Source organism: Lycium ferocissimum, unplaced genomic scaffold, assembly GCF_029784015.1.
Source record: "Lycium ferocissimum isolate CSIRO_LF1 unplaced genomic scaffold, AGI_CSIRO_Lferr_CH_V1 ctg13160, whole genome shotgun sequence".
Classification (NCBI taxonomy): Eukaryota; Viridiplantae; Streptophyta; class Magnoliopsida; order Solanales; family Solanaceae; genus Lycium; species Lycium ferocissimum.
This window is the reverse complement of record NW_026714733.1, coordinates 1-22,271: the sequence shown is the minus strand read 5'-3', so window position 1 is coordinate 22,271 and position 22,271 is coordinate 1. Positions and strand designations below refer to the sequence as shown.

Genomic DNA, 22,271 nt, shown 5'->3' with positions numbered 1-22,271 from the left:
TTGGATGTTTCGTGGTTGAGTTTATTCGGGGTGTCTGGAATGATTACGAAAAAGACCGAATTATAAACAAAGATTATATGATAAACCTTGCGGGTGGGGAAAACTTTTTTTACTAAAAAAACCCAAATTTCCTTTCTTTGTTCTCCCCAAAGGGCTTTATTAAAATGGAAAAAGGGGGGTTGATAAAAATAACCAAAGCGGGTGAAAGCCTTTTCTACTTTAAAAAAACAGAGATGGACCCTGCATCCTATTTTGCATACTATCTAGTGGATGAAAGAAATGCCGAATACATCACACATTTGCTTGAAGTAGTAGAGATGAATTCTGACCATTCATATTTGTCTATTCGCCTCCCTAAAAAGCGTGGTAAGGAACACCTAACAATGGCAGCCACATGCTGAATGCAACAGAGCTGTGAAGCAGGGGTTAGATTTTCAAAAAGTTGGAGAGGACATAGCATCTTGGAGATAGCACAACATTGGCTTGATATTAAATTTGAGAATGGACAGATGAAAATTCCTTGTTTTGAAGTCGATGATAACACGGAGACCCTCTTGAGAAATTTCATCGCTTATGAGCAACAGTCACATGACGGACGTCCTAAATGTTTCAGTGATTTTGTAGTATTCATGAATTATCTTATTGACTCAGACAAAGATGTGAATTTGTGGCTAAAAGGAATCATCGGAACCAACTAGGAGAGGACAACGAAGTAGCTAACATCTTCAATAAAATTGGACAAGGGATCATCATCTCAACGGAGTTCCATTACAAAAACCTATGTAGTGCAAAGAACTCAACATTGTGAAAAACCATGGAACCGAATAAGGGCAAGTTTGAAAAACAATTATTTTTACGGTCCTTGGGCGGAGCTTCCAACTGGGCAGCCATCATTGATTCTTACTCACAATTACGCGAGGCAATTTATCTTTCATAAGCCTTTTTAAGTAATCGTTTTAATTGTATCCCATATTTTATTTGCTTTACTAATCCTGCTACGAACTCTGGGATCTATATCATGTATATAATTTGTGTTTTGATGGGATTAATATTGTGTCCAAGTTCGATTAATGGATTATAGACTCGAGAATTGAAGGCATAGATTGTGCTCCATCTTTAATTAGTTAGAAATTTTTACTTTTAGATGGTGATATCCCATACTAATGGAGGGCAAATAAGTTATTTAGTTCAAAATACTGGGAATGATAAGCTATTGGAAGTAAGCTTACTGTGCGTGCTCCCGATGTTTCATTTTATGTGTATTTTAGTAAGTTTTTTCAACTATTATCCTGTTAAAATTCAACACAACTTTTTAAAAAATAATTGAATAAGTTCAATAATTCAATAAGCTCTACACTATGAAAAGTACCGTGGCTTTGTATGGTTAAAGAAATTGTCGGAATTTTTTGAAGTTATGTGAAATGTAATATATCATTATTAGTGGAAGAACATGTTAGCGATTATGCGATATTTGGATCCTCTCTTTTTCGATTCTTACCTAGACTCGAATGCGAAACTTTTTAGATTGTATAAAATATTTATAATTTATCTTATTATTTATATTGCAAGCACTTAATTATAGATTAATATTGTTATGTACAATAAGATAAAATTATAGTATCGTGGATTTGATAAGAGACGTGATGAAAATACTTTTTAAAATATAAAATTGCATGATTGTGTTTTCTGCCTTCAATTGTTGCCTAGATGTATTTGGCAGCAATACCAAAATTAATACTCCCTCTATTTCAACTTGTATGGCATTCCTTCTATGATGGATGTGCTAATTTTTTTTATTTATTTTTGCTATTTTATGCAATTTTCATAAGTTATAAAAATCAAAATTTTATTAAATTATTTAAAACTTAAACTCTGACATTTGTTAATCATTGATATTTACAACTTCAGTCTCGTGTTTTCGTAAGATATATGACTTAAGTATTATTCATATCCATTTTTCTGATTTAATGACAATTTAGTGCAGCTAATCCAAAGGAATTTTATTGGAAGAAATAATTCAATTAATATTGTCGGCTAAAACATAAAAGGCACATGAGGTTACTCCTAACTACAAAATCAGTTTAAAAGGTAGTGATTGGTCAGTGTGCAGTAGAAGAGAATGGCATTACGTGGGGCACAAAATTTGTGGGGAAGAGCGTGCTGACGAATATGACATAAGCAAAGGGCCTTTTACTCAAGCCACTCAAAAATGTAAACTTAAGCTACAGTAAGATTCCTTTAGACCCAATCAAATTGCTCTGTTTAGGCCGAAATGACGGAAATACCCCAAAAAGCCAAGGAGGCATGTCGACGATCCCATGCCCAAACCCACTCTTCTATAATAGTATCCTCACCCCTTTATTAAGTGTGGTAAGAACCACCCAACACGGCAGGCCAACATGCCAAATGCAATAGAGCTTTGCGAAGCGGGGTTTAGATTTTCAAAAGTTGGAAATACTTACAGTGACCTTAGAGATAGCACAGCTTTATTTGATATTAAATTTGAGAATGGACAGATGAAATCTCCTTGTTTCGAAGTCGATGATTACACGGAGACCCTCTTGAGAAATTTCGAAGTCGATGATTGCACGGAGACCCTCTTGAGAAATCTCATAGCTTATGAGCAACAGTCATATGACGTACGTCCTAAATGTTTCAGTGATTTTGCAGTATTCATGGATTATCTTATCGACTGCGAACAAAGATGTGAATTTGTAGCCAAAAGGAATCATACGCCACCAACTAAAGAGAAGAGAAGGAAGTAGCATCTTTCAATAGAATTGACAAAGGATCATCATCTCAACGTACTTCTATTGCAAAAGGCTAATGAGAAAATGCAATTCAAGATTTGAAAAACCATGAACCGAATGAAAGGCGAATTGAGGCAAATATATTTTGCCACAACCTTTCGTCATACTCTTACTCACGATTGCGCATGCTTATTGCTGACACCTGACTTTGCCCCTCTTTTATTCCGATTTATTTTCTTGGGTTTCTAAATTTATTAACGAGCTAACTATCTTATTTTCACCACTATTTTGTTTTCTACTACTATTTACTCTTATTACGTGATCACAAATTTTAAATGGTTCGTCATCATTTCATTCTAGATTTTGTACTCGTTAAATTAATCTTACTTTATTAAATCCTTTAATTTCTACTAATTACTATTTACCTTCACATAATATACATTGTACTAGATATTAAATTAGAAACCCAAAATGAATTTAATTGAATGAAGGAAAGGGGCCACATTTTTCGGACCAAACAAGTAGCCCAATTAGTCGTCAATGCTCAGCCAAAAAACTAAGCCCAAACGACCAGCCCAAGTCTGAATAATTTACTCAACCCCAAACGACCAGCCCACACCCGACCAGCCCATGACCCGATCCGGCCCAATCCAATCTCACTTCTTCACCCTTAACCTAATGAACAAAAAAGAGTTCAGCCGCAGCTCCTCTCTCTTCTCTCATCTCTCTCGTCCCTTTCCCCATTTTTAGCAAACCTTGACCACTCTTTCAACCATGGCAGTTTTGCCTGCCCATTTCCACACAAGAAACGCCCTCTCTCTGCTCTACTTACGTTTGCTCAGTCATGGACAGAGAAAGATCTTCCCTTTCCTCGCTTCAAACACTACGAATCTGCCAAAATCAGAAAAAGATCGGACCACTTTTGGTAGCACCGAATCAAATCACGTGATTTGAAGTTCAACGTTCCGATTTTGAATGAATTTGACTTCAAATCCCGCCTAAAATGAACCCGAGAAAAACCCTAATTTTTACACCTATATATACATCTCTAACTCCTAAGCCGAAGGAGAGATTTTTGATCCTAGTTTACCCCTGAGGTCTTACACGATTCGAGAAAAATTACTTTACTTGTGTCTTGAACATTGTCTGATATATAACTTTCGGGTCCGTTTCGATCGGGAGTTTAAATCTGTTCGGGTAGATTCGAGACCCCCGCCTCACTTCACTGTACCCACAAAAGGTAATCTTTCTCCTGTTAAGTTATTTAGGGGTAGTTTGGTTCATCATTTGTTGTCCTTTGTTTGTGTCTAGCTTAAGTTTTGTGTCATTAGTTTGTTCTGTTATTATTAGTATTAGTTTAGTGTATCTGTTTAGGTTCTGCCTGTTGGTTAAAAGAATATGTGTTAATGCAGCCGTTAATATGATTTGGGGTTAGCTCAGATTAGTATGGATTAATGTTGGCATATAGACATTTAATTCAAGCTTATTAAAGAGGTTTCTCTATTTCGATCTCGGCCTCGTTGATTGGGATATCTGCTGATTTGAAACTGCACTATGCGGACTTTGCCATGTATTTGATTTTCCCATAATTTCATTTGGAGTTTGCATTAGTCGTACAACCTGTGGTAAACGTCATTAATGTTCTTCTCTTTACCTAATTGTTCATGGTTGGTTGAAAAGAAACAGAATCCATATGCACATGGTTGCGCCCTCCCATATATGATCCTGTTTCTTTGCATTTAGCTTGTCTACTAATGCCTATTTGTTAAATCGCGTAATACCTCATCTAGAATGATCTCTTTACATGTATTTAGTCATCACATAGTACCTTGTCAAATCCCCCTTCCCCTATAGTTATTTTCAGTATCATCCTCTGTTTACGTGCTGTTCATATGCTTAAACAGTTACCATTCTCCAATATGGTTTGAAGTTTAACTTATCATTTTCCAGCATTGTTTGTTGATGATGCGCTTAGATAACTTAGTATTTTGGTTGTGGTTCGCGCTGTTTTCAGTTTTACTATGTGTGATTAGCTGCCTATCTAGTCCTGTTTGGGTCGGTTTAGTCTCTGTTAACAGTATACGAAGTTTGAAATAAGATACATCTACGGTCCGGACTTATCTCATTGTGGTTAGCCTAAGTACATACTCACTTGGGTCTGTGTATGCCAGTTTCCTGTAAGTTTGAGAATGGGCTTTCATTCTCCAAAACCTGCGTGGGTCATGTTCTGAATTTCTCCTCTCTCTCGGCTTAGTTTCTTATTCAGTTTTGCGTCTGAAAAAAAAATGCTTCAGTTCTGCTAATTTCAGGATTTGTATATTGTGTGTATTGATCTTACATATCATTCGTTTGTTTTGGTTTGCTGCTGTTTACATGAAGTCTCTGTGTTGAGTGCCATACTTTGGCCAGCTGTAGTTATCATTTTTGGGCTGCTGCTATGATGCTAATAGCCATAGTGTCTATACCGTAACCTCCTAAAATGTAAACCCGTCATTTAAATGGTTTCCCCTATTAAGTGTCGAGTGTCCCTTTTATGTTTTTATCTGCCTGACCTTTATTCCTTGATTGTATATACTAATCCGTTTCTTTTATTTGTGCATGACCACCGCTTACGAGTCCGAGGGACTCGTTATCTTCCGCATTCGGTGTTGGGCCAAGGCCCAACGAGAACAAAATTCTCCACTGTCCAGCTCTGCCCACTGCCCCAAAAAGGGAGGAAACAAATTCTGGGTCAAGCCCAATAGCGAAGCTTGATCAAGAAATTTCAAAATGGGCCGAGCCCATTTATTTACATCTCTTCTGCCTCTATTTTTACTTTGTTGCACTTAATTTGTGTTGTTTCGACTAACACTTTGTTCCATTTTGACTCTTAGCATTAGAGGAATCATAAGGTATTTAGTGAGATTTAGTTTTAATAATGGATAGATAATTTAGAGAAAATCAATAATTAATTCCATAAGTTTCATTTCTTCCTTCTACATATTAGAGTTACTTATAATGCCTTAATATTTATTTTCAAAATAACTGATCTTTAAATAGTATATTTTGAATTAAAGGAGTTATATCCTATTTATTACTATCGTAATTTCAAAATATTACTAATACGCAAACATAAGATCAAATATATTTTATAAACAATTCTCTAAGTTTTGAGTCAATATGCATATTTTTAAAAGCATAGCTAATAAAGACAAGGAAAACTCTTATCAGCTATTTTGTATTTTTGTCTATAATCCTAAACTCTAAAAAATCAATTTATGCCTCGCCATTTGAATTACGTCAAACATCTATTTAAAACGCTGCATAAACCTTATTTTCTTCTACCTATATATCTTATGCAAGATCATCATATCTAGTACAAGCTTTATTCTAAATAACATTTTAAGCCTTAACAATATTTACGAACTACTTTATTTTCTAAAATGTTATATTTACATTTAGCCTAATTAAATTTAGTCCGGTCGGTTAACCATTATTAATGGAACTTAGAGGATGCCTAATACCTTCCCTCTAGGTTAGTTGAACCCGTACCTAGAATCATTTGGTTTCGCAGATTTTTAAAACTAACTTTAGATAATTACTTTAATCAACCTTAGGTGCCCTAATTCACCGTAAATAATTAGGTGACGACTCTTAACTTTAAACAACCCCGGAATTACCTGGATGTTGTAAACTATTTTGACCCCGGTTAAAATAGGGTATGACAGTTATTATCTTTCATAAGCCTTTTTAAGTAATCGTTTTAATTGTATCCCATATTTTATTTGCTTTGCTAATCCTTCTACTCTGGTTCTGGTCACTACTCCATTCATGTCTATAATTTGTGTTTTGATGGGATTCATAGTGTCCAAGTCGTATTAATGGATTATAGACGCGAGAATTGAAGGCATAGATTCTGCTCCATCTTTAATTAGTCAAGAAGTTTTTTACTTTTAGATGGTGATATCCCAAACTAATGGAGGGAAAATAAGTTATTTAGTTCAAAATACTAGGAATGATAAGCTATTGGAAGTAAGCTTTATACAATCAAAAGGGATGAGAATTGAACATCGACCACAACAGCTTTTGGTGAAAAAAATCTTCAGCTTTAAGAGGTCAAGTTCTCTTCGTTGATTCTGTTTGAGTTGCTTTTATATGCTTACATGATTTTTATTGGGTATTGAAGATTTATATACCGATAAAAATACACCCCCCCTCCCCCCCCCCCAACCCCAATATTTAGAAAAAAAAAATCTCAAGCAAGAAAACAGCCACATTTCATTCCAAAGTAGTTAGGATCAACTACATCGCCTGAGCCGACATTTTCACTAAAGTTGAAATATAAAGAAACACACACGAAGTAGCCAATGGGATTCAACATACAATACATACATCAACAAAAAGTTGCTTATCTATACAATGTAATGTTCCAGTGGTCTGAGTTGGCCGTTGGATAAGGGTGGCTCCACAGATTTATATCCATGCCGCTCTATTTGAGTATATGTTATCTAAATCTCACACTTGTCCATACACTTGCATACATACAAGTCCCTAACCAGACTAAAAAAAAAAATAAGGGCCCGTTTGGCATTTGATAATTTTCACTTTTTTCCGGAATTCAATTCCGGAATCATGTTTGGAAATAGAATTTGTTACAATTATCCGCAATTCGAAAAACTCCAAATACCCGTACTAACTTTTTCTACTCCAAATCACTCACAAAAATTCAACATTTTTCCAAGTTGTATTCATGTCCAAGCACATCTCCAGTTTCCAAATACCATTTTTCAACTTTTTTCAAATACAACTTTTTTCAAATTTCACATGTTTATGTCCAAACGGCCCCTTATTGAACCTTAATCACAATTAGTTGACGTCATCTCTATGGATCGTTTCATTTCATTGTGTTATTTCCGTAGCTATGTCGGCATTGAGATTGTAAAAAGCTGATGCTGGAGCAACTGTTCGTCGTGTTGGACAAACTCTGAAGTAACAATGCGAAATTAGAAAAAGGGGGTGCTCGATGACTGTATATAGTTGAGATTGTAACTGTAAAAACTGTTTAATCCTTGAAATAATGGTAGTGTCGTATCAATTGGTTGAGTCTCGGGTTAAAACCCCCTTCCTACGATAGTGATTTGCCTTATTCAATTTGAGGCTCGTCGTGCGGGCTTGCCTAGTGTGGGATATCTTCACGTGTGATTTGCGGATGCTGGTACGGAGGCGGGTTTTACTCTCGCGCGCACCCAAAGGTGAGTGCGAGCTCCTTGTCATTAAAAAAAAAAAAACCATGCAAATAGTGAACGTGAGAGTCAGATTGTAGTCAGTCAAATGTAACTTCTTGCAGATCATGTTGCAGACAATAATATAGATTCTCAGCTGTATTCATGGGAAGCTTTTCCATTAACCACGGGTGCATCAGTTTGTTCTAAGTAGCTCTTGCCAAATATTTATGATTGGCTAAACTCGTCTATTCTATGGATTCCCTGTACTATGTTCATGCTTGTAATTTTATCACTTTCTCTGTTCGTCTAGTTGGGACATGGTTACTCCGGAAGTTCTGCTGGAGGGCCTGAGAGGTCCTCTCAATTACCCACAAGTTCACAGCATTCCTCGATGTTGGAACCCCCAAGATGCAGAAATGAGTGCTTACAGAGTTCACAGTCATCATCCATCAGCAGTGTCTAATTATGGTGGGCAATATAGCTCTGTGTATGGTTCCACTGCTCAGCAGGTCAGCAGATTCTTCTGCACTGTATATATTCTATTTGCATGATATGTTGTCTATTGCCTAAACTGTCTGAAAAATGAAATATTTCCGTAAGCGGCACAATACTGGATAGTGCTCCAGGTGTTATATTTAAAACTGGTGACATTGTGTTTCCTGTGATGTGGACTTGGTGTGAGACTAATTCTTCTATCATCAGAGAGGCGGAAATACCTGTTCTTATGTATTCAATTTACACAAACTTTAACCTGCATAAATTTTATCTGGTTCCTTGTTCAGTTGGTTGAACGGGTGTAATATGTTGGCTGTTTCTGTTTTCATATACTCACAGTAGTGGTAAAGCTGTTACAGTGTGTTAGAGTAGCTAACTTTCTTGTCTTTTTCACATAATTGGTTTTCGTTGTTTAAGATGTACCAGTTGGCATGTTAAGAAATGTGATATTTTGCTCTGCAATATTTGTTCCCCCCCCCCAAAAAAAAAAAAAGAGAGAGAGAGAGAACTCACCTCTGAACGGGGTAGCTACTTCCTTTGCATGGTTGTTAGCAAATAGTCCTCATTGTTCACCACTAGCCAGCATGTCAGTACATGTATGTATCTGTAAATAAACCGATGCATGCACATAGACTCGACTGTCTCATGCATTGGGATATTTGACAAGATTCGGAGTGTGGTTTCTTCCTTCTCCACCAAATCTAAAGATTGGGTAAGCTTCCACCACGTCTAATTTGCTTTGCGTTGTGTGTGTCTCACATTTGAGTGTTCCAATTAGCTTTTTTGCATTATCTACTGTTCCAATTAGCTTTTTGCATGATCAACTGTTTAATTTTCTGATCTTGGGTATAAAATCTTGTCTCTCTACATCTCTTTAAGTATGCAGATGCCACAATTGCTGGAAAAGGATCTGGGTCATCAGCTTTGGAAAGTCGCAGCGGCTTTGGTGTGGATTAGCCAAAGTTCCACGGTAGGTGACTACGTTTCATCCAGTCATGGATATGGCCAGAAAGCTGAACTACAGTATTCTGATAGGGTTTCTGATTATCCAACCCTTGATAGACGCCAATATGGTGAACGACATAGCTCTTATGCAGGGAGAGATCTGAAAAGTGAGCAAGCCAGTCGATATCCTGATTCACTTTCTTTTGGTCAGAAGCATCAGGTGCGGTTTTCAGACTATGCCTTTTATCTTTTGCAGGAATTCTTTCGACTCTTACCACCCCGGACACACCATGAGCACATGCACATGAGATCTCAATAGTCAATGCTCATGATGGTCATAACAAGGATTGTGAAATTTCTGAATGAGCATTGGAAAGTTTGAGTCACCCAAACTCCTATCGTTACATTTCTTTAGAGATTAACTAAAAAAAAAACAGAATACGAAGGAGCTGGATATGAGAGAAGTTCATACTCCATCCTAGACAAGATAGCCCCTTTAGCATGAAATGGGAAAAGGGGTTTTGAACGTAGAAATATGTGTAGTGAATGGAATGTATAAAAGTGGGTAGTTTATTTTAGGATGGTAAATATAGGAGTAGTAATGCAATGTGATAATTGGGTTGGTTTGAATCTTTCAGTAAAATTTTCCAGTTTGTAAATGAGGTTGAATGTTTTGGAGGTTTGAAGAGGAAAACATGTTGAGTAATACTGCTTATTGTCTTTTTTAGCATAATGTTCTTGTCTATGTACGGGCTAAATAATTTATTGCTTTTTATAATCTCCCTTTTTTTTTTTCGTTCGGTAGGTTAAATAATTTTATTGACAATTGGGGAAACTCCATATACAAGCCATATACCAAAAGAAGAGAACCTACATCAAAGTATGGTTCTTATTAGACGAAACTTAGAGGGAATAATTACTGAGGCTTCTCATTCATACAAATACAATGTACAACAATATATATAATACAAGTAAGAGGAGGAGTTCTAGGTGAAACCAACTCCTAGAAAGTAGTTACAAAGGAGTCCTAACTACAAGAGGTTGCTGGTGATCCCTTATCGGATAGGGTAGGTCCAATACCCCCCTTGCAAACCAAAGGTGGGTCTGTCACTTTGAGTTTGTCCAGTAGAAGCTGGAATCTGGCAGTAGGCAGTGGCTTCGTGAGTATATCAGCTACCTGATCTTTAGAGGAAAGAAACTGAATCAGTAAGTCACGTCTGGCAACTTTGTCGCGGACAAAATGAAAGTCGATCTCGACATGCTTGGTGCGAGAGTGAAAAATAGGGTTAATAGATAGATATGCAGCACCAATGTTATCGCACCAGAGAATAGGAGCACGAGGCAGTTGAAGTCCAAGCTCAAACATCAGTGATTGAGTCCATGTTAATTCATCAGCAGCATCTGCCAATGCTTTGTACTCGGACTCTGTTGACGAACGTGCCACTGTCCGTTGTTTTCTTGAGGACCAGGAGATTAAATTTGGACCGAAGTATATTGCATAGCCTCCTGTGGACTTCCGATCATCAATGCTACCAGCCCAGTCGGAGTCAGTGAAAGCCTGCAACTGAAGAGTGGAAGCTTTCGAAATAAAAAATGCCATAGACTTGGTGTGTTGAAGATACCGAAGGATTCGTTTCACCGCAACCCACTGATTTATCGAAGGATGATGCATGAACTGACACACTTTGTTCACTACAAAGGAGATGTCCGGTCTCGTAAGTGTGAGATATTGAAGAGCACCAACAATTTGTCTGTAAAGACTCGGATCATCAAAGTCAGGGCTATCACCCTTATGAAGCTTCACAGTGGTGCCAGAGAGCTCAGTGGTTTGCAATTAGGCATGCCAGCTCTAGTGAGAATACCAAGAATATATTGTGATTGAGAGAGCCAGAGACCATGGCTGTTACGTTGCACCTGAACACCAAGAAAATATTGAAGTGGATCGAGATCTCGTATGGAAAAGGCACTGCCAAGTGCTCGAGTAAACGAGTCAAGAAATGAAATGCTATTCCCTGTGAGTACAATATCATCTACATAGACCAATAGATAAGCGATAACATTCCCATGAGAGTAGATAAATAAAGAGACATCAGTTTTAGATGTTGTAAAACCTACGGTGATGAGAAATTGATGAAGCTTGTTGTACCATGCTCTTGGGGCTTGTTTAAGACCATAAAGAGATTTGTGAAGCTTGCAAACGTGAGTAGGAAATTGAGGATGAACAAAACCTGGAGGTTGAGCCATGTAGACTGGAGGTTGAGAAAGAGGCACTACCAGTACTTTGGATCGGCAAACCTTGTCCATTACCAACATGTAGTTGATCCGGACCTCTGTATTCCTCAACATGAGTAAAGCTTGATAGATCAGGTGCAACATGATGAGTAGCGCCAGTATCGGGGAACCAGTTTTGTGTCAACGGAATTGGTGCCTGATGAGTGAGATGAGCCGAAGGATTTATAGTGTGATTGTAGCGTTGGAAACAAGTCGCAGCTTGGTGATTTGTACCATTACAGATTTGACACCTGACTCGTCCATCATTGTTGGTATTCCAAGATTGACCCATAGGAGAATAGTTATTGCCATAGTTAGTTCGTTGATATTGATTTCGGCCACCACGACCCCCTTGTCCCCTATGCGATCTGCCGCGACCTCTTTGAGAGTAATTATTAGTGTGTCCAGGGTGTTGTCTATCACCATTGAAGGAGCGTTGAGCAACATGGGCTGCTGGAGTATGGGATGTATCAGTAGAAGCAAGTGATAGGGAGGACATGGAGGAGCCGTGGATAAACTCATGGTTCAATAGTAGGCTATGGAGCTCGGAGTATGAAACTGGTTCAGGTCGCGCAGATAATGCAGTAACAATATCCTTGAAATCAGAGCGCAACCCTTTAAACACATAAATATTGAAATCAGAAGCATTCAACTGTCTCCCTGCGGCCGCTAACTCATCGGACAAAAGTTTTGCCTTTTGTAGAAATTGTGAGACAGTGAGGTCATCTTGTTTGAGGTTTTGCAACTGCATATGGAGGTTAAGGACTCTAGTGTTAGAAGGAGAAGACAAGGCTGCTTCTAATGCATCCCAAATATCTTTGGATGTATTCAAGCCAATGATGATGGGTATGGTTTCTTCGGAAAGAGAAGATATGAGGAGACTCATGATTATTTGATCTTGTTGGATCCAAGTGGTATATTCTGGATTGTTTGTAACAGTTGTCGAACCTTCAATTGTAAGAGAAGAAGGTGGGCATGGCTTGGATCCATCAATGAAGCCATGAAGGTTTTGACCTCGCAAGAACGGCAACAATTGCGTTTTCCAGAACAAGTAATTGTTGGAAGTGAGTTTAATGGAGATAAAGTGGTGTGCATGATTAAGAGGATTGGAAGAGGGAGAAGAGGACATCACAGGAACTGTTGAAGAGGGTGAAGCGCCGGAAATAGGGGACGTCGAAAAAGAGTCCAAACCGGCTTCTGATACCATATTAGACGAGACTTAGAGGGAATAATTACTGAGGCTTCTCATTCATACAAATACAATGTACAGCAATATATATAATACAAGTAAGAGGAGGAGTTCTAGGTGAAACCAACTCCTAGAAAATAGTTACAAAGAAGTCCTAACTACAAGAGGTTGCTGGTGATCCCTTATCGGATAGGGTAGGTCCAATAGTTCTCAACAAAAGAGATCCAATCCTCTATACAAATAGGGACCTCGTACGTACAACAAAAATTAACTAGAGACAAAACACTCCTATGCAATTTTACAAAATCTTGTTCCACCCCATCAAAGGCCCTCCTATTTCTTTCTTTCCAAATGACCCACATGATTGCCAAGGGGACAACACTCCATGCTCTTAGGCTTCTCTTTATTTTCCTATGAGTTCAACTTTGCAAAGCCTCCATAATTATAATCTTCTTTTTCTTACCAAATGTATGTCTTCTATGTTTTTTTTTTTCTCACTGTTAGGCTGAAAGATATGAGCATATGGATCAAGCATCTATAATACGGCAAGAGCAAATGCGACAAGAACAAATGCGACTAGAGCAAATACTGCTGAAGTCTCAGGCATTGCAATCTACTTCCATTGATGGAGGATCTAGGTATGTACTCTAGTTCTATCTCAAAATTGTGTGATGTAATAGAAAAAATGCTCTTTGGAGCCATCTGATAGTTGTGTTTAATTACATTTTCCTTACGCTATCAGTATCGATACTTGGCTCTAACATGTACATAGGAGTGATATATTCCTGTGAGTGATATCATATATCTGTACACATCCTGTGCCCAGCTTCTTACATGGAGCATATGTCCTATTGCACTAAGTAGAAGCAAATTTCTGGCAGACAAGTTGATTATCTTGCAGCAAGGAGTGCTGCTTCGTCATGCAGCCCAGATCCCATAGCTTATAGTGGCAAAATCGACTCAGATCCTCGCACTTTATCAGCGTTACCTGGATCATTACTTTCTGGGCAACATGCTCCTTCTATCCTAGGGGCGGCACCGCAAAGAGCTGTTGGGACGTCATGTATGTTCAAAGTTCTACAAATCCTAGTTATGGAGTGAGCCTGCCTCCAGGTAGAGACTATGGGATGGGGGAAGGGACTTCATGCAACCTCAGTTGACTCGACTATCCTAGCAGCGCGTTGGCACGTGCTGGCCACTCAAGGTTAGATGATTATAAGGATGACAGAGTCTACTCTCGTGAGCTTGAAAGACGGGAGAAAGACCAACATTCTTCACGCGAGCGAGAGAAAGATCGAGCGAAAGATCAAGAAAGGGAACGGGATCGAGAACGAGAACGAGAACGAGACAGGGAACGAGAGCGAGAACGTCAGCGACAAAGAGAGCGTGATCGTGAACGTGCTTTGGAATGTACGGAGAAGGAAAAAGATCATGAGCGCAAACGTGGAGCTGAAATAAAGCATGACCAAACACCTCCCAGGAGTTCTAGGGATCGACGAGGACGCTCTTTGACCAAGGGCAGTAAATCTTCACGACAAGAATCTCCACGTCCTGAATCTTTGCATAGGTGGATTTTATTTGGTTTTGTTCTTCTATGGTTGTGTGTTTAGCAGCTGCTATATATTGCAGCATCCGTAACTAACTTGGTGTTCTGTCATGCTGAAGGCGTCGTTCACCTGTTAAAAGGAGAGAGTATTTCTGCAAGGTAAAACAAGAGCTTAGCGCTTGAATCATTATTATCCCTCCTTAAGTGGTTCTGCTTTCCATGTGGGAATGAAGTGTAGTGAGGACCTCTTAGTACTTTAAACTTCTTGATCACCATATTTCATAGACAGAGACTAATCAAGCTACTCGTTTCTAAGATTATCCTTATTCATTACCTAACACAGTTGGGCTATTGGCTTTTCCAATTACCATGGGTCAACAAGCTCTTATTTTGAACCATATCCAGTTCAGATATTTTGTCCCTCCATTTCCTTTGTCTTCTTTCTGTCTCCTATGCTCTTTTTCATCTTTCCCTTCGGATGTTGCTGCCCATGATGCTCAAGATATATAGTTTCTTCAAGGAATTACGGGTGTTCTCTCTGTTCCTTCCTTTGATCCTGGAGGCTGTTGGTCCTTTTCTGTACCATCAGAACTTGTCATGGTTATCCTTTTCGGGATGATAGCTGTCTAGTTTTTTTGATAAATTTTAAGCTGCATTTATTTGAATGCTTGATTTTTGGGACTTGATCGACTGCTTCAATTATTCAACAAGGATGGCTAATGATTGCTATTCTTATGCATTTATTTTTGTTTTTGCAGGTTTATTCGTCCAGTTTGGTTGAAGTTGAGAGGGATTATCTGTCACTGCATAGGCAGTATCCCAGACTTTTCATATCTCCAGAATGCTCGAAGGTTTGCCTTCTCTTTCATTCAGCTAATTTTATGCGAGATATATCATGTAACGTTGCATTTTGTTTTGCTGTAGGTGGTTGTAAATTGGCCAAAAGGGAATCTTAAGCTTTCTTTGCAAACCCCTGTCAGGTAATTAGTCACAATGCCCTTCCTTTTTTATGTTTGTTTATTTTATACTGTATTTCTATAATTTTGCACTATTTGGTATTGGAACATCTGATTTGCAAAAGAATATTAATTCTCTCAATGATTTTTAAAACGATCTATTCCTTAGGAGCCGCAGCTCTGACAGATTCTTTCTCTACCCCCCAAATTCCCCATGCACTTAATCTAGTGTAGGTTAACCATCATGTAGATATGCAGTTTTGCTTTTTCAAAAAAAATTGTTAGGTAGTTATGCAGTTTTGATTCTTTGGAATCTGTAAGTTGATGGCTGGTATGACAATATCACCCTTTTCACGATGAACAGTTTTGAGCATGATTTTGTTGAAGGAGAGGCTGCAACAGCTCTGAAACGACTTTCATCGAAACCGTCTGCTGGTGAACCTGAAAAATCAGGACATGGGATGACTATATGGAACGCAAAGGTTTTCTATGAAGATATACAAATTGTTTTATAACCTGTCTTTTCCTCTGAAATTTTTTAAGTTAGCATTTGCTTAAGACGTTATCATGATATTTAAGAGGTTGTCAGATGTAAGAACCAGTAAGTTAAAATTGGGAAATCGTTCTGGGATTTCAATGTGAACAACATACAAGTTTGTTAGTTTTATCATCAGAGCAAATGTGCCCCTTTTTTTCGCATTTTAAAGAACTTTGCTGAAGAGAGCCATGACTGAAGTGGTGAGTGTTTCTGGTTCATGTTGGTTATATAACAATTCGCTGTCTGTACTCCTGGGGTTTGGGCATCTGTGAGGGTAAACTGGAGTCTTAATTGTGGATTTTTAAAGGAAGGAATAGATTTGATAGCTGCTTTAGGTTTTTAATATAGAGTGATGATTGCACTACTTGAGTATTCCCTTGCTCCTTATTGTTGCCAGTATCAATGCACCTGAACAGACTTTGTTCAACTTGATTAAATTGCAAAGCATAGACCTTGGCGTGACTAGGAGGTCATGGGTTCGAGCCGTGGAAACAGCCTCTTGCAGAAATGCAAGGTAAGGCTGCGTACAATAGACCCTGTGATCCGACCCTTCCCCGGACCCCGCGCATAGCGGGAGCTTAGTGCCCCGTGCTGCCCTCTAGACCTTCACAAAAAGAGAACCTCTTCCCTGATTTTCTCTTCCACTGCTGCCTTCTATGTTCTATATGCTATATTTCAAAGATGACAAGTTGGTCTTGTATTTTCCAGTTTTATAGTGGAAGCACAGTATTTAATGCAATGGTGTTTCTTGTCCTTTCATGACATGTACCTTGTTATCCCAATGCACTCTCTCTACATCGTGTAGATGTGCTAAGATATTTCTGAAAGTTGTCATTTATTTTCTGATATGTAGATGCTTTTGATGAGTGGTCTCAGCAGAAACTCTCTGGAAGAGTTGTCATCCCATCGAAACTATGATGACCGAATACCGCACATTTGCAATATGCTTAGGTTTGCTGTTCTTAAGCTGGAAAATTCTTTAATGACTATAGGGGGCCAGTGGGATAGTGTTGATGGTGGGGATCCATCATGTGATGACTCTTTGATTCGGATAGCTCTTAGGTATGTTAATCACATTTCTCTACTATTGTGATTTTACGTTCTTTCCCTAAACCCTACTGATAGAGCTCTTGCTATTAGACATGCAAAGGACATAGATCCCCTTGATTTGAAGAACTGCTAGCAGTGGAACCGTTTCCTTGAGGTAATATTTGCCTGTGTGGGTCTCTCTGTCCTCAGTTTATTCCATTTACACGGTTCAAAGCAGGACTCTCCTTTTGCGTTCTCTTAAATGTAAACTTTATTAGGGTCTATCATGTAAACTCTGAATACTAAAAGAATAAATAAATCTCCCGCTTAATACTTATAAGGCGTTATGAACAGATGATTTGTAATATCTGCCTGAGTGGGTCTCTCCGTTGTCAGTTTATTTATGTTTAAAGCAGGACTCCACTTTTGTTTTCTCTTAAATGTTAGCTTTAGTGACTATCGCCGAAACTCTGAATAGTGAAAGAGTAAGTAACTTATCCGCTTAATGCTGTAAGCATTATGAATAGTTGGTTGGCATATTGTTCCTCTTTCCTTCATATATCACCAACTTGCTGAGTCCTTTCTTTTTATTCAGAAATCGTCTTTGGTCCTCTTTGGACGCGGGGAGCTTCAAGAATTCCTTCGTTTAAAAAAACTTTCAGTGACGTTTATAAAACTGGCCTGCGGGTCTGAATCTAATCTAGCTCCCATTCCTTGAACTCCTTGAAAGTCTGTTGGTCTACAGGGTCATGTTCCTGAATACATTTTCACTTTTGGGACCTCAATCGTTCATCATGTTAAAGATCTCTGCTAAAGGACTGTAATACAATGAATGCCACACATTCTTAAATTTATCAGGAGTTATTTAGCTAGTTGAAGTTGTTTTGTTTGCAGAATATTAATGAGAGTGAGGGTTGTCATTTTCCTTGGTATTGAATGAAGCACGGATACTCAAAACATATCATTTATAAGTTTATTTAAAAAAAATATTTGCTCACCATCTTGACTACCTGCGGACGAAGAAATGTTATTTTCTAATGAAAGCTCAAGTAATTCTGGTTATTTTCTATGGATGTGCTTCAGCCTGTTACTAATGTTTACTTGCAAGTCCTGAAAGTTCCCTTGCAACTGCTTGTCAACTTTAAGTTTCATTACATTTTTACTTCATCAGCTTCCCTTTTCCCCTCTTGCGGTCTGTCACGACCCGCCTAGTAGGCCATGATGGGCACCCGGAGCTGACTACCGAGCACCACACAACATACTACTATCGTCTTAACTTTTGTACACATGCAAACTCCATAAACATGTACTCATATATATATATATATATATATATATATATATATATATATATAAGCCCTCACGGCAGCAAAAGAATAATATACAGAATATACATCGAGGGTCACATAACATCTGCTACCCACACGTGAGTATCTACGAGCCTCTAACTGAAACTCTGAAGTCATGAAGATGGGACAGGACCCCACCATATCCAAGAATATACACAAAAGAATATATCAAAACGAGACCTCCCGGCCTATGGAAGTCGCGTTTGTGCAGCCGATCGGCTCCTGGAAGGCGGGTCATCTCCCTGTTTACCCGTGGGCATGAACACGGCTTCCGGGAAGAAAAAGGACGTCGGTACGAGCAATGTCTTGAGTATGTAAGGCATGCATCATAAAATAACAAGGACAGGAAATAAAATAAAGATAAAAAGATAACCGGTGACCACTTGCCTCTTAAGGCGGAGTCATGCATGCATACTCGTAAAATATCATCATATCATGTATTGCTGCGGAACGTGCGGCCGATCCATATATCATCATATATCAATATATTCTTTGTGGAACGTACGGCCCGATCCATTACCCATATAGCCGTCGGCGGCATCCGCGTCCGGATGATATCATAAAATACCAGCTGATCAGGTGGCTATGCGTCTATAGCGCCTCACCTTTCCCCATATTCCCTATATACATATACATATAATATACACATATAATATATGTAGCATGTAACGAAACCCAAATAAAAGTGCACTTTATCGGAGTGACGTAAGGTCATAAACCTCTTAGTACATTATGGCGTCATCATCACCGTTAGGTCTCACCTTGAATAGTCCATAACATAAACTGAGGCCATATGTTATATAGCACACTCAGACATAAGCTGAGGCCATATATTATATAGCACACTCGATCCGTCACGAAATCATCTAGAACCTTAAATTTTGGAAAATCTCTAGGATTGGAGTCATCGTAAGGTTCTTCAGATACTGTAGACTTCTGGCATCTCTAGGGGTAAAATATTATGGATGTCATGTATGCAATCAAAACATAGGAACCATGCCTTTGAAAGAAAGGGGATAGCCTTACATACCTTTGTATCTCCTTAACGATATCGACTAAGAGCTCTCCTTCCGGCTTATAATTCTACATACAAAGGGGCTCGTATGAAGGCTAGATTGTTGAAGATATACTCAAGCCTGAACTAAAACGAATAAGGCTAACGAAATTTGGGCAAAGATTTCGTTTGTTTCAACAACTTTCCCTCAATAATAAAACAGCTCCCAAACATCATAACAACGTCCATAATATCATAACTCAACTACTTTTCAAACCAACATATCATTATTTGCACACTCAAGCTTATATTCCATACTTGTTTCTAATTCAAGTCCTTCAACTACTCAACACCATCACTAACATAAAATAATCGTAAAATCACCTTTGATTATGTAGAGATGACCTTTGGATAAGAATACTCCACTTGAGAAAAACTCCACTTTAATACCAAAGAGATTCTCAACTTCTATCAACCCTTAGGAAGCATTCACACCCTTGATTCTACCAACTTTGATGTTTGATCCTTGATTTCTCTCTTGAATATGTATTAATGTGTTATGGAGAGGGTTCTAGAGGTTTTTGGAAGTTGGAGAAGTGAGAAGTGAGAAAAAGAAGAGGAAATCGTGTATGTATAAAAATAGAGTTCGGACCCGACCCAAAACCTACGGTTCACTATACGGACCGTACAATTTATACGGTCCATATACTGGACCGTATGTTTCCTCCAGGATGTCACCCTTCACTGGAAGGGTTCTACGGTCAGGTATACGGTCCGTATATATGACCGTATAATCCCCAGTTTTTCCGATTTCGTTCTCGTCGCTTCGTTTGGTCTCGAATCCTTGGGGAACCTTCTTGGTACTTGTGTAACACTTCCTTAACGATCTAACGGACATTATAACTCATCCTCATGACCTTACTAAATATTCATTAGTTCAACACCCATGAAATCTTCCCCAAACACAACTTATACTCCACTTCCTTTGACGAACCTAGTTTCACCAAGTCCTATGACTTAAAAATCTTATCGTGAATACATGAAGGCTGCCAATCACCCTCTTGTAGTCGTGAAGGACTCGTGTCCGCCTTAACTGACGTTAGTCTATTCACGACACGACGACATAAAATTGCCGAGGTGTAACACGGTCCATGCTATTGAGATGGATCATATCATTAAAAAAATGTTTAATATTTTCCAAGAAATTGTAGGTGGCGAACTCAAGCCAAGAAATTGTTTTATGATCTGGACCATTACAGAAGTTGCTCAGAATTAAAGTTACATGATATTGAAGATAGTTTATATTTTTGATGTCTGGCAGATACACTATGAAAGAGTTGGGAAGGATGGGCGGTTCAGTCATAAAGAAGTCACTGTTTACTTCGTTCCAGACTTGTCTAAATGCCTCCCTTCATTAGAATCATGGCGTGAGAACTGGTTTACTCAAAAAAGGCTATAGCTGAGAGAGAAAGGGAACTTGCTCTGAGGAAAGAGGTCTGCTTTCTTAAAGTACCAGTACATTTCTTGTAGCTTCAACACAGAAATTCTCTCTATAAGTTTTGACGAATATACTCCACTTTTTTTAATTATGAAAGGTAATTTATTGCTTTATATGACCCCAAGCCGGTGCATCGAGTGTGTCTTACAAAAAGGAAAATATGGAGTCCTTTTACTGCACATGTAATGAATTGACAAGATCTATCAAGCTATCTCTTTCATTTACATCCAGTTACTTACACCAAAAAGCTAGACATGAATAACTTGATCTTCATTAACTCTCCTTCCTTCCTTCCTCCAAAGAGATCCTTTGGTGTCTCTAACTCCCAAACCACCCACCAAATGGCTGCAGGATGGTATTCCTCTATGCCACTGGAAGAGTAAATCTTTTGCTGTTCTGGCTTGCACCACTCATCCACCATACGTTTAAGTGCGTGCATAATAGCTGGATCCTTATCACAGAGAGAGAGAGAGAGAGAGAGAGAGAGAGAGAGAGAGAGAGAGAGAGAGAGAGAGAGAGAGAGTTTCAAATTCCAGAATGTCAATTGCTCTTTATCATCTTTCTCCACAGAATCTTCCTCCCTGCTGAACCTCCAAGCCATTATCTGGTCCTTCATGCTTCTTACACGAAGGTCTCCTTTCTTTTACTAGTCATTTTCTCCCCCACTCAAGATTATATGTCCTTTCTCCGTTGAATTGCTATTTTAAATCCTCCATTTTCCTACATTTTAAATGCTCCCTCCAAAAAGAATGGTGTTGTCAGAGTACGAAGTTCAACACGGATAATTGCAGTTTAAAAGATTTTTTTTGAAAGACAGTTTACATAGTTTGAAGCTGCATAGAAATATAAATATCACAACTTCTTGTAGTTAAACACACATGTTTGATCTAAGGAAAAACTGTGATTCACATGATAGTAATATCCAATTCTTTTGCGACAGGGAGTAGCATTTTAATTTCTAGTTTACTTTTATGTTTCCTTTCATTTATCTTAATCGCAGATGGTACATTAATAGTTTGCCTTGCTGACCAGTTTAAATTATTTGTTTTCATCTAGAAATCCGGAGAGAAGGAAAGATAGAAAGGTATGATATCTGAAATGTTGGTGCATCGGTTTCTTTGCCTGAGATTCTATTCTGGTTCATTTGTTTTCTTCTGAATTCAATAACTCAAGAGTCAGAATCTCACAGATGCTAAGCGGGGTCCCAAGTCAGAGAAGAAATCTGCATCAGGACAGTCTGCAGACGGAAGCAAGAAGGACAATGATGGCAACCTGAAAGTGAATACACCAAATAAAGAAGGGTCTAAGAAAAAAGGTGGAAAGAGTAAACAAGCTCTTGAAACTTGTAAGGTGGGGAATGATAATGCTGAACTGAATCCAGGAGAAAGTGCTGCTATTGAAACTGATAGTAGTGCAAAGTCAGTTAAGAAGAGAGAGTTATAAAAAGAATTGTTAAACAGAAGATCTCCAATAAGAAAATTGGGAAAACCCCACCGAAAGTGAATGA

General features: G+C 38.4%; 1 long non-coding RNA gene and 1 pseudogene across 1 annotated transcript; both read left to right on the top strand.

Annotated features, from left to right (window-relative positions):
* The first annotated feature begins 2,399 nt into the window (after positions 1-2,399).
* On the top strand, positions 2,400-17,002 carry LOC132042081 (protein SHORT ROOT IN SALT MEDIUM 1-like; annotated as a pseudogene).
* Positions 17,003-17,026: 24 nt separating this feature from the next.
* LOC132042082 (uncharacterized) lies at positions 17,027-22,193 on the top strand. Its single transcript, XR_009411340.1, has 4 exons — positions 17,027-17,098; positions 20,588-20,760; positions 21,821-21,848; positions 21,954-22,193. It is a non-coding gene; the product is annotated as an uncharacterized LOC132042082 (long non-coding RNA).
* The last annotated feature ends 78 nt before the right edge of the window (positions 22,194-22,271 follow it).